At 44.8% G+C, this 12,953-nt stretch overlaps 1 pseudogene; it reads left to right on the forward strand.

The window, feature by feature from the left end:
• The first annotated feature begins 719 nt into the window (after window positions 1-719).
• Window positions 720-12,134, forward strand: LOC139789243 (olfactory receptor 10AG1-like; annotated as a pseudogene).
• Window positions 12,135-12,953: the final 819 nt, after the last annotated feature.

Consider the following 12,953-nt stretch of genomic DNA (forward strand, 5'->3'; position numbering starts at 1 on the left):
GAAGCACACACTGTCTGAGAAACTTGCTCTTAATTTCAGCAAGTGCAACTACTTACAAGAGACTTAGCTAAAAGCAAAAGTACAAGACAGAAAATCACCTTTATCCTGGCCCAAACCAGGACAAATGGGAAGCTGGGGTCCTGTGTCTGAGCTTGCACCGAAGGAAGCCTGACCCAGGGCGCATGCCAGTTTCCTGCTGTCCCTCAGTCCTTGTTCCCAGCACAAGTCCTTGAGACAGGCTCCCACACCCCATGTGCCAGCCCTTATCCCAGTGTCATCCCCAGACAAAGCTTCTCAGCTGGGGTCCAGCTGGAGGACTGGGATCCAGCTGTGACCACGGGGAGGATGACTTCTCCTGGATCCTGTGAAGGGCTGGGGGATTCTGGGTGCCTCACAGGGGAAGGGAGCATGCAGAGGAGATCCTGGGTCTCTCCATGCACAGGTGAGGCCCTCAAGGAGGGTCCCTGACTCCAAAGATCCAGCCCAGCTGCAGAAGACCAGCCTGGCTGAACAGAGCTTTGGCTGGAGCTCAGGAAATAAAGGAGAGTTTATGGCCTTTGGGAGAAGGGGCTGGCCACTCAGGGGGCATGCAAAGATGTGAGATTGGGCAGGGAGGAAACTGGAAAAATCAAAGCCCAGCTTGAACCCTCAGCCAGTTTTCAGATGACACAAACTAGAGCAGGAGTATTGGTCTGCCCCATGGCAGGAAGGCTCCACAGATGGACCTGGACAGGCTGGATCAATGGGCTGAGGCCAAAGGTACTATTAGAGGGACCTGGGGGTGTTGATACTGAGGAAGTGGAGTGTGTCCAGAGAAGGACAACAGAGCTGAGGAAGGGTCTGGAGCAAAATTCTTCTGAGGAGAGGCTGAGGGACCTGGGGGTGTTGAAGCTGGATTAAAGGAAGTTGTGGGGAGACCTTGCTCTCTACAGCTCCCTGAGAGGAGGCTGGAGCCAGGTGGGTGTTTGTCTCTTCTTCCATATAACCACTAATAGGACAAGAGGATATGACCTGAAGCTGTGTCAGGGGAGGTTTAGTTTGGATATTAGGAAATATCATTGTCCTGGTTTGGGCCAGGATAAAGGTGATTTTCTGTCTTGTACTTTTGCTTTCAGCTAAGTCTCTTGTAAGTAGTTGCACTTGATGAAATTAACAGCAAGTTTCTCAGACAGTGTCTGCTTCTAGGACTGATAACACTCGATGTTTATAGTTACTGCTAGAGACTGGTATGCAGAGCCAAGGATACTGCTCAGCTCTGAGGAACATTTTACCCTCCAGAAGGAATAAAGAGGTCCCACCTGCATCCCTCCTTTGGGGAGGAACGGACAAGATAGATGCCAGAATTGACCAATTGATAAATGACCAGAATTGACCAGGAATCCATGGGAGAGAGCAGGAAGTTTGGGAATGTTGAATTATTCTGGACTCACGCAGAAGTTATAGAAGACTGACCTGTTCAGGAAAATTGGGTGTTGTGGGGGGGATCACCCACCTTTAATCCCTTTCTTCTCTGTAGGACTGGAAACTACATGAAGCAGTTTGCTTGCATAAAAATGTGTTTTAGCACCATGAAAACTGCTGTTTTATGCATAACCTGGGACTTATTCCTCTTGTCAGAATGCCCCCTGGAGCATCATTGTCACCAGGTTCATTGGCAGATAGAATCCTCTTTTTCTTTTCATGGGATTCACCCTTCACTACATAAAAATGAATGATTCAGATCTAAGATAGTCCCCAAGATCTTTGTATGTGGACACAGCATCAGAGGATGAGCCCTTACATGGCAGGAGAGATGAGATGAATTTCTCACCAACATCAAGAATCACATTGCCCCTTGCCTTGCTGTATTTTGATTGCCCCTCCCAGTCTGGTCTTGCCTTGCTGTGTCTTCCCTTTTTCATCAGTTTCATCCTTTTCAACATTTCTTCTTAATGTTCTCACATTAAAAACAGCTCATATAAGATCTGCACAAGGAACATGAGTGCAACTGTTGTTAAAAGGGCTCAGATGTATCCATTTGCTTCCTTTTTTGCCACCTATCACCAGGCATTCTACTCAATAAAATCACCTCTGAAGAAGAAAGTCAAGTTTCTTTCATCCATATGACCAAACCCAGTCACCAAGGCTCAAGGATTCTTTTCTTTCCTCTCTTACACACAGCAACCCATGTTAGATGTCCAGACATGCACACATACCTTGGTCAAGCTCCCCTAATCCTGCAGTCACACCTATGATGATGTTTGTTGCATCTTTCTCTAGGCTTGCCATGTATGTGATGAAGCCCTTAGTGAAGCTGTGTTGGCTGTCACCAATCATCCCTTTGTTATCTGCTTGCCTTAGCAGAGACTTCAGGAGGATCTGCTCCATGATCTTGCCAGGCACATAGATCATAGTATCATAGAATGGAAATAGAGATGAGACTTAATGGCCTTGAGTTCTCTTTTTTTCTAGGTTTGAAAATGGGGGTTATGTTTCCCCTTTCTCTTGGCTTGCCATGGTATGGTGGACAGGACATCAGCACCCTTAAAGAGTCTACTGTTGGGATTGATCTGTGGAGGGAAAATGCCCCAAAGAAAAGTCCTGGAGAATCACACAGCTTGACCTGGATTCATTCTTCTGTGATTTTCTGACCACTCCAGCCTGCAGGGAGGGCCTGCACTTCACAGTCTTCTTGCTCATCTACCTGGTGGTCCTCACAGGGAACAGCAGTCACAGTGGTGGAATTGAGCCTCCACAGCCCCATGTATTTCTTCCTGAGGAACTTGTCCTTCCTGGAGATCTGCTACACATCAGTCACTCTGCCAAAAATGCTGGTGGGTTTCCTGATGGGAGATGGCAGAATCTCCTTCCTTGGCTGTGCTGCCCAGCTCTACTTCCTGGTTTTGCTGGGTGGTACTGAATTCCTTCTTCTGGCTGCCATGGCCTATGACCACTATACAGCCATCTGTGACCCTCTGCACTACAGCCTCATCATGAGCAGGGAGCTCTGTGTCACACTGCTGGTGGGATCATGGATGGTTGTTGTACCAATGCAAGTAGGACAGACCTACCAGGTGTTCACTTGGCCCTTCTGTGCATCCCATGACCTTCATCACTTCGTCTGTGATGTTCCTCCTCTGCTGGAACTTTCCTGTGCAGACACTTTCTCGAACTGAAAAAGAGAAAGATCCTGACAGGATTAACTCCTGAGCAGGCCAAGCTGTTTGTAAAATTTAGGGTTAAACTGAGAAAGAAGTGAACAAAGCAGCTGAGACATGTAACTTTCCACTAGAACAATGTAACCAAACACAAGGCCAGAACGAGATTAGCTTCTGTCTCGAAGATAATTAAAAGTGTAGGTCGTGTTCTTAAAACAAGACACTGCCAAGACCATTTAGGCGCCAGCTGGGCACCGAAGAATGTGAACATCTTCACAAGAAGGTCACCAAAAACAGATAAGAAGAAAGTTTGGATAGAGTCTGATATTGCCTTGTAACAATATAATGAAGTCAGCAAGAATTGAGAATGTAACGATGTTGTAACCTCCCCTTTTGCTGTATAAATACCCTAACCCTTTCCCTTAACCCTCGGAACTCTTTGTCCAGTGAGAGCTGGGGGTTCCCCGGATCCGTAAATAAATACCTTTGCTGTTTAAAGGCTTAAAACTCTGTCTCTAAACAGTTTTATTAGGCCTTTTTGGGCTTCAATTTGGTGACCACAGCAGGACTGGACTCCGTCATGCCGTGATCCAGGGGATCCAGGGACGCTTTTGGGCCCCCCCCCAACAAATTCTGTCGGATAAGCCTCCCCTACTCCCTTGGCTCCTATGCGCCGATGGACACCAGACCTTCCTCATACTGAAAAGGTATTTATATATATTTGTTTGGGTTTTGAGGCCTCCAGGGAAAGGGAGGTTCGAGTCCTCCCAGGATTTACGGGGTTAGAGGCCCCCCAGGATTTACAGGGACGCGGGGGACGCCCCCAGGCTGACGGATTGGAGTCCAGTCTATCTCTGAGTTCGCCCCTTCCGGGGTTTGAGTCCCCAGGAGAATTGTATGGTATTGATAACAGGCTTCTGTTAATGCTGTGGTCGTTGATTCTGGGATCCCTCGCTTATATGTTGGTTGTTGATTGTGCTATCTTGTTGTGCCGCTTTTAAGAGAATTAAGTGTTTTAAGTGTTTGTTGCGTCGCTTTTAAGAGAATTAAGTGTTTTAAGTGTTTGCGCGTCCCTGTCGAAGAAAAGTTTTATAGCTTTAACTTCGGGGGGGGGGGGGGGGGGGGGGGTGTTGCGGGGAGTCTTTTGCCGCAGCACCGGCAGTATCCGTGGTTGTTTATAGCAGCATCTTGTGACCGTAGGTGGTAAAGCAACGTGTAAGGTTCTGTGTAAAATTTTACCTGTGCAAAGTTTTGACTGAAAGTGCGTATGTGTGCGTGAAAGTGAGTGATTGAGACGCAATTTAATTGCGAAGCGAGTGCGGAGTCCCGATTTGCGTTTCCATGTCACCCGCGAGGGGGCTGGCCAGAGACGGACGAAGCGAGTGGTGTGATTGTGGATTGTTAAAACAAAGTAAGAAGTGCTCTTGAATGCTAGAATAAGTTGAGTAAGGTGTTGAAATTGTAAGTTGCTGAAATCTGAACAGAATTTGGTAATCCAGAAAGGGCCCCCCCAGTTGTAACCTCTGGAGTAGGCATAATGGGGACTGAACAGAGTAAGGAAATTAATGCTAAAACCCCTTTGGGATGCATTTTAAAGCATTGGAAGGAGTTAGGTGGAATTCCAGGGGGAAATATAAAGAAAAAGACACTTGTGAAATATTGTCAGGATTGGTGGCCTCTGTATATATTAGATGATGGAGAAAAATGGCCACTGGTGGGGAGTTTAAACTATAATACCATCCTACAATTTCTGCTGTTTCTCCGTAGAATGGAAAAGTGGGATGAAGTAATGTATGCAGACATTTTCTTTACTTTAAGGGATAAGCCGGAATGGCAAAAAAGTTATGGAATAAATGTATCACCTCAAGATCCCTTTGTTTTAGCACTAGAACGGGATCAGGAAAACAGCAAGCTAAAGGAACACTGTTGTGACGCTTGTAGCATAGGGAAAAGATGCCTTAAGTTGAAAGGAAAAAATAGTGAAGCGGAAAGTACCGTTAGCCTCCAAGAATATCAGCCCCTCGTGCCAGGATGTGGAGTACCGCCGCCAGTATCACAACAGGGAAGCGGCAGTAGCTCTGTAGAATCGGGAAGCGAGAAAAAAGAAGAATTGAAAAGTGTTCTGCAAAAGCCAGTAGGGGGAGACAAAGATGAGGAGAAAACCCCGCAGGAGACAGGGAAAAGAGCAGACACCGAAAACCTGGGAGATGATCCCGGAGAAGGGACTAGCCATTCATATTACACAAGAGCAACCGAGCGAAAGGAAAAAGAAAGGGAGGCAGAAATGGCAAAAATAGGAGAAGAGAGAGCAAAACTGGAAATAGAGAAAGCGAGACTAGAAGCAGAGAAAGCTAGGGTAGAAGCCAAAGCTGAAGCAGAGAGGGCAAGATTAGAAGCGGAAAAAGCTAGGGTAGAAGCTAAAGCCGAAGCAGAGAGGGCGAAACTGGAAGCAGAGAAAGCAAGACTGAAGGCAGAAAAAGCAGAAGCAGAAAGGGCAGAAATAAAGACAAAAGCTCAGACTGGAGAGGGTGAAGTAGAGGGAGGAAAAGAAATCCCAGAGAACTATACAATAGCCCCTCTTCGACAAGTAATGCCCAAATTAGGAGAACAAGCACGGATAAAAATACCATTTACCACAAGCGACCTTAACAATTGGAGAGAGGAAGTGAGAAATTTGAGGAGAGATGCAGAAGGGGTCGCTAGAAGGTTTGAATTAATCACAAAGAATTTAGACGTTGATTGGGAGGATATCGATCTGATGCTGTCGGAGTTAACAGAGACGGAAAAAGAGCTTGTTTTAAGAACTGGAAGGGAACAGGCTGCAGTGCTACGGGAGCCTGTGGATGTAGTATTTCCAACTAGTAATCCAAACCGGGATCCAAACAACCTGCGCCAATATGATTTATTGCTGCAATACCGAAGGTTAGTTGCACAGGGCTTGTGAAGAGCAATACCGAAGGCAGTAAACTGGGCAGCCCTATTTGAAGTAAGACAAGGACAGAATGAAACACCAACAGACTTTTTAGACAGACTTTGAGTGGCAATGAGACAATATACCCCCTTAGATCCTGGGTCAGAACTAGGTAAACAACAACTGCTGGGATTGGTAATGGGGCAGTGTTGTGTAGATATCAGAAAGAAATTACAAAAACTTGAATATCCTGCAAATAGAGATATGGAAATCTTAATGAATGAGGCCTGGAAAGTGTATAACAATAGGGAACAAGAAAAAGAAAAGAGAGAGAGTAAGAAACTTGCCAGAATTATGGCAGCAGTATATTCAACTCCAAAGCTTCCAGAGGCAAATGCTAGAGGTAGAGGGCGTGGTTATCCCAAGAGAGGGGGAGGAAGGTTCCAGGGAAATAAGGTTGACCCAAATCAATGTTTTTATTGCCACCAAATGGGACACTGGAAACGAGAATGCCCTAAACTAAACCAAGAACTTGGAAGGGCATCTGTTGTTCCGGTTGCTCATGATAGTGGTAACTGAAGGGGACTGGTGGGTCATTCCCTAGCAGACCCACTGGTTAAAATAGAGCTAGGGGAAAGTAAAAAGGAACTGGATTTTTTAATTGACACTGGAGCTACCTATTCAGTCTTAAGAGTTAATGCCAAAATGTGATGAATTTGTACATCTTGTGGGGGCAACAGGCCAAGCAGAAAAGGCTTTCTTCTTGAAACCTCTTAAATACAAAATTGGGAAACAGATGGGGATTCATCATTTCTTATACTTACCTAATTCTCCAAAATCTCTGCTAGGGAGAGAATTGTTAGAGAATTTAGGGGCCGTAATAAAATTTGACAAAGATAAACTTGAACTCCAGGTAAACGAAAAACAATTTATAACTGCCCTAAGTCTAACTATCAGTTGTGTTAAACCAGAATCTGATAATCATAACATCAACCGAATCATAAACGAAACATATCCGTCAGTGTGGGCAACTGATATATCTGGAAAATCAAAGCAGGCTGCCCCCATCGTTATCGAATTAATACCAGGGGCTAAACCGGTAAACAGAAAACAATACCCCCTGAGGCTAGAAGATAGGAAGGGAATCGAGCCATTGATAGAAAGGTTTTTAGAATTAGGACTGTTGATAGAATGTGAATCAGATTTCAATACACCAATATTACCAGTCAAGAAAACAAATGGGACTTACAGACTGGTACAGGACTTAAGGGCTGTAAATGATATTACCAAGACTCTGCATCCAGTGGTGGCTAACCCTTATACACTCTTGACCAAACTAAAAGATAATCTGATCTGGTTTACAGTGTTAGATTTAAAAGATGCATTTTTCTGCCTTACCTTAGCCCCAGAAAGCCAAAAGATTTTTGCCTTTGAATGGGAGTTTGTGAGTAAAGGGAAAAAAACACAACTAACCTGGACGGCGTTACCTCAAGGTTATAAAAATAGTCCTACAATATTTGGAAATCAATTGGCCAAAGAATTGGAACAGTGGGAACGGCCACCAGGAGAGGGCACACTCCTGCAATATGTGGATGACTTACTGATAGCAACTGAAACAGAAGAGCAATGTGTTGAGTGGACAATTTCATTGTTAAATTTCCTGGGCCTAAACGGTTATCGAGTCTCCCAACAGAAAGTACAGCTGGTGCAAGAAAAGGTGGTCTACCTAGGATACGAGATCTCTGGAGGACAGAGATCCCTAGGAACAGCGAGGAAAGAAGCCATCTGCCAGATGCCCAGACCTGAAACGGTGAGAGACCTGCGAGCCTTCCTAGGAATGACAGGTTGGTGTCACCTGTGGATATATCAATACGGGATACATGCCAAACCTCTGTATGATCTGTTGAAAGAGTCTAAAAATATCCTAGTCTGGACTCCTGAGGCAGAAACAGCCTTTAAAAGACTGAAACAAGAACTAATGAAAGCCCCAGCATTAGGTCTACCCAATGTAACAAAACCATTTTGTCTGTTCTCACATGAACGCCAGGGAATGGCCCTGGGAGTCCTAGCTCAACAATTGGGACCATACAAAAGGGCTGTGGCTTACTTCTCTAAACAACTAGATGAAGTAAGTAAAGGATGGCCCACGTGCCTGAAGGCAGTGGCTGCAGTGATCATAAACATAGAAGAGGCCAGAAAACTCACTATGGGCCAGAAAATGACTGTATTAGTGTCCCACACTGTATCAGCAGTACTGGAACAGAAAGGTGGCCATTGGTTGTCACCTTCCCGGTTCCTGAAGTACCAGGCAATCTTAGTTGAACCAGATGACATAACCATTCAAGTGACTAATGTTGTCAACCCAGCATCATTCCTAGAAGGAAGAGTGTCAGCAGAGCCAATTGAGCATGACTGCCTAGAAACCATCGAGGCTGTGTATTCCAGTCGTCCGGATCTCAAGGAAGAGCCACTCAAAGGGGCAGATGACTGGTTCTGGGATGGCAGTAGCTTCGTAAAGCAGGGGGTAAGGATGGCTGGCTACTCAGTAACTACAACAGACCAGGTAATTGAATCAAATCCCTTGCCTGTGGGAACTTCGGCGCAGAAGGCCGAACTAATAGATCTTACCCGAGCCTTTGAGCTGACAAAAGGGAAAAGAATTAATATATGGACGGATTCTAAGTATGCTTTCTCCATCGTGCATGCCCATGGGGCAATCTGGAAGGAGCGAGGACTGCTGACTGCCCAGGGAAGACCCATAAAGTATGCAGAAGAAATCCTACAGTTGCTGGAGGCTGTTCAGCTCCCAACCCAAGTGGCCATAATGCATTGTAAGGGGCACCTGAAAGGTAACACCGTTCCAGAAATAGGTAATAGAGCAGCAGATGCAGAAGCTAAATTAGCTGCTGCAAGAACCAAGGATTTAGTATTGGCCCTGGTACCGGAAGAATTAGATACCAATTTTCAACCAGGAATCAGACCATAAGTGGATACAAAGAAATAAAGGTAAAATGTTAGATAGTGGATGGGGTCAGCTAGAAACAGGACAACTAGTGCTGCCAGAGAAATTAGTATGGCAATTTGTAAAAACAGAACATGACAAGGCCCACTGGGGATTAGATCCTCTTTATCAGCATTTAAAAGTTAGAATAGCAGGGCCAAAGTTATTCACGGCAGTGAAACAGGTCACATCCCAATGTGAGCGCTGTTTGAAAAATAATCCAAACACAGGAACAAAGGTACACCAGGGGGTAATTGATAGAGGAAAATTCGCGGGGGAGGTGTGGCAGATTGATTTCTCTGAACTCCCCAGGAAAGGGGGGTATAAATACCTCTTGGTTTTGACAGATACATTTTCTGGATGGCCTGAAGCGTTCCCATGCAGAACGAACAAAGAAAGAGAAGTAACTAAAGTCTTGTTCAATGAAATCACTCCGAGATTTGGGGTGCCTAGGAGCATCTCCTCGGACAGAGGCTCACACTTTTGTGCTAAAATTGTATGAGCAATAAGTAAGGCACTGCAAATCAAATGGCAATTGCACACGCCTTATAGACCTCAAGCTAGTGGGCAAGTAGAAAAGATGAATCATCTTATTAAACAACAAATTGCAAAAATATGCCAGGAAACTAACTTGCAATGGTACCAAGCCTTACCTATTGCTCTAATCAGACTAAGGGTAAAGCCTCACTGAAAAGAAAAACTGAGCCCGTTTGAAATTTTATATGGGAGACCTTATGCAATGCAGACTGTAAATAGTGAGGCTGTAGATCAAATAGGTAATCAATATGTGTATGATTATGTTATAGCTGTGGGGAAGCACTTTGATAAAAATGCCACAGTGGTGGTGGATCACCAACCTAAGCAACATGATTGTAAATTGCATCCTTTTAATCCTGGTGATTGGGTATATGTTCAGAATCTTTTAGGGAAACCTCTGCAAGAGAAATGGGAAGGACCCTTTCAAGTGTTGCTCACCACCTTCACTGCAGTTCGAATTAAGGAGCGACCCACCTGGATCCACTACTCCCGAGTCAAGAGGGCCCCTGAACATTGCCAAGAACATTCTTGAAGAAGCTCACATTATCCTTCTTATTGTGGGTAATGATTCAAAGGCATCACAACCTTCCCTTGGAACTTGACGAAAGAATTCCTAAGTTCTAAGGAAAGGGGGGAATGAAAAAGAGAAAGATCCTGACAGGATTAACTCCTGAGCAGGCCAAGCTGTTTGTAAAATTTAGGGTTAAACTGAGAAAGAAGTGAACAAAGCAGCTGAGACATGTAACTTTCCACTAGAACAATGTAACCAAACACAAGGCCAGAACGAGATTAGCTTCTGTCTCGAAGATAATTAAAAGTGTAGGTCGTGTTCTTAAAACAAGACACTGCCAAGACCATTTAGGCACCAGCTGGGCACCGAAGAATGTGAACATCTTCACAAGAAGGTCACCACCAACAGATAAGAAGAAAGTTATGGATAGAGTCTGATATTGCCTTGTAACAATATAATGAAGTCAGCAAGAATTGAGAATGTAACGATGTTGTAACCTCCCCTTTTACTGTATAAATACCTGTTGGGAAACTGTCTGGAAGAAAACAGACATGTGAGCAATCCTGACTCTTTAGTTTTAGCTAGACTAAGCTAAGGGCCTTGAGACCCAGTTGCAAGGTTACTGAAAGATGAGCTATGGGAAAAAGATAAGGGAACTGGCAGTAGAAAAGAAGAAATAACAGGATAATGAGGAAGCCAGCAGAAGTTCTGTGAGAACAGAATTTGTGTCCAAGATATAGCCACCTGCAAGATATCGTTATATAAACAAAGGCTCTATATAAAGCGAGTGTGAATTGTTAATGAATGACTTCACTTTAACCATATTGGTGACTGCGTGCCGTCCTTTAAGCCTCTGCGGATTTTTTCCCACAAATACCCTATCCCTTTCCCTTAACCCTCGGAAGTCTTTGTCCAGCGAGAGCTGGGGGTTCCCTGGATCCGTAAATAAATACCTTTGCTGTTTAAAGGCTTAAAACTCTGTCTCTAAACAGTTTTATTAGGCCTTTTTGGGCTTCAGAACTAAGTGACTCTGTACACCATCATCCTGGTTTTCACAGTCCTTCCCTTTTCCTTGATAGTTCTTTCTTACAACAAAATTATCAGGGCAGTTCTGAAAATGCAAAGGCAGTTCTGGGCAGACACAAAACCTTTTCCACCTGCTCCTCACACCTTGGGGTGGTCACTCTCTTCTATGGCTTAGCCACAGTGTTCTACTTAAAGCGATGCTCAGGGACTCTGTAGACACTGACAGATACCTTTCCCTGTTTTACACAATATTGACCCCCGTGTTTAACCCTGTCATCTATAGTCTGAGGAACAAGGAGGTGAGAATTGCCTTGAAGAGACTCCTATGGACAAAGTGATACTGCAGAGTGGTGAATATAGTCCCAAATAGTAACAGATATCCTGGTGTAGTACATGCTTGCTTGATCACAGGTACCTCCTGTTTGGTCAGACAAAATCAGATCTTCTGCTTGGCTTTGATCCTGCTCAAGATGGAAAGTAGTCTCCTGATGCATTCCTGTTATGTTGTGCTCCACCATGGTATCTTTGTACTCCAGAGCACCTTCAGTGACCCTAAAGAGCTTAATGCAAATACCTACTTCAGGCTGTGTCTGAACAAGGTCACCAGTCAAGGGAAACAGTCAAAGCACAGACAGTAGTCAAAGAGATATAGTGACACATCCAGTGAAGAGATGACCACCCTCAGGTATGAGGGATCACCTGAGAGACCCCACAGATCATCTGCAGTGTCTCTAAGAGTCAACTAAGAAAAGTTCAAAGGCATGAAGGTGATCTTCCTCCATTGTGTTGTCTTGCGCTGAGTTATGTCACTCTTGATCAACTTGATGGGAAAGGAAGGGAAAAAGGAAGTCAATAAAAGACCAGGGAGACAATCTAGCAGTGGCACAGGGATAGGGTCCCAGAGAGACTGTGGAGTTTCTGCTCTTGTAGACTTTTGCCACCCGGATCAATACCACCCAGCTGGCCAAAGCTGTGAGTAGCCTGGCCTGAATTCAGTGGGAACTCTGCCTTCAGAAAGAGGATGGTCTGGAGACTGCTCAAGGTCTGTTCCTGTCAGAATGGTGTCCAGAATCAAGTGCAAAATCTTTTCCAAACACACTTGCTGATCAGTGGCTTAAAAGAGGTCGAGACTGATTTTTCTGAGCTTGTTTTAGTGTCACACACAGAAAGAGGTGAATCATCTTCCAGGTCTTCCTTCTCTGTGTCTCTGATGATGGCAAAGTGAGCCTGGAGCCGCCTGATGGGTGGTGAGATGTGACAGTAAATCATCTCTCTGGAGGACCATTATATTTTCATGATGACCGGACACTGCAGAGGATCTGAAACAAGAGTCAGATGACCAAATGCATCGAGAGTCCTTAAGCTTCCTTCAGGTGAAGGCCATGAACATTCTCTAGGTTGTTTTAAATCTCAATGTACAATTGCTGCTTGCTGTGCTGCTGTGGTTTAAACTTTGAAAAATTGTACTGTTGGCCTGGTCTGATTTTCTGTCACTGCAACCCCTTTTGCATCTTTGATCTTGAATGTGTGATGCATTCTTTGATAGGGAACAACAGAAACACAAGCAGACAGGGCCAGGAGAAACTTACTGGGACATCAAAACAGGCAAACAGATGCTAAGCTCCTTCTGGTGCCTTGTGGGTTTACCCTGGTAGGCAGCTCGACATCACACAGATATTCGCTCACTTTCCCCAGGTGAGATGGAGAAAGAGGAAAGGAAGAGTAAGAGCAGAAAAATCATGGGTCAAGGGTAATCCTAAACAAGATGTGAACCACATTCAGGAATGTGCTGGTTCCCAGCAAAAGTACCACACAGGTTTCAACCTGTCT

Source organism: Heliangelus exortis, chromosome W, assembly GCF_036169615.1.
Source record: "Heliangelus exortis chromosome W, bHelExo1.hap1, whole genome shotgun sequence".
In the NCBI taxonomy this organism is placed as follows: domain Eukaryota; kingdom Metazoa; phylum Chordata; class Aves; order Apodiformes; family Trochilidae; genus Heliangelus; species Heliangelus exortis.